At 51.9% G+C, this 376-nt stretch overlaps 1 protein-coding gene across 1 annotated transcript in view; it reads left to right on the top strand.

The window, feature by feature from the left end:
- aldh4a1 (aldehyde dehydrogenase 4 family, member A1) overlaps window positions 1–376 on the top strand; it is a 9,050-nt gene that overhangs the window by 593 nt on the left and 8,081 nt on the right. The window lies entirely within an intron of this gene.

Genomic DNA, 376 nt, shown 5'->3' with positions numbered 1-376 from the left:
TGGTCCATCCCATGACACACCTGTAGTTCATCCTCTGACATACCCCAAGTTCATCCCCTGATGTACCCATGATTCATCCCTTGACATACCCGTGGTTCATCCCGTGACGTACCCGTGGTTCATTCCCTGACATACCCGTGGTTCATCCTGTGAAGTACCCATGGTTCATCCCGACATACCCATGGTTCATCCCCTGATGTACCCGTGGTTCATCCTCTGAAGTACCCGTGGTTCATCCTCTGAAGTACCCGTGGTTCATCCCGACGTACCCGGATTCATCCTCTGAAGTACCCATGGTTCATCCCCTGATGTATCCATGGTCCATCCCATGACACACCTGTAGTTCATCCTTTGACATACCCCAGGTTCATCCCCT

This window comes from Nematolebias whitei, chromosome 7 (genome assembly GCF_014905685.2).
Source record: "Nematolebias whitei isolate Nwh7 chromosome 7, NemWhi1, whole genome shotgun sequence".
Classification (NCBI taxonomy): domain Eukaryota; kingdom Metazoa; phylum Chordata; class Actinopteri; order Cyprinodontiformes; family Rivulidae; genus Nematolebias; species Nematolebias whitei.
The sequence above is the reverse complement of the archived record's forward strand: the minus strand, read 5'-3'. Positions and strand labels throughout refer to the sequence as shown.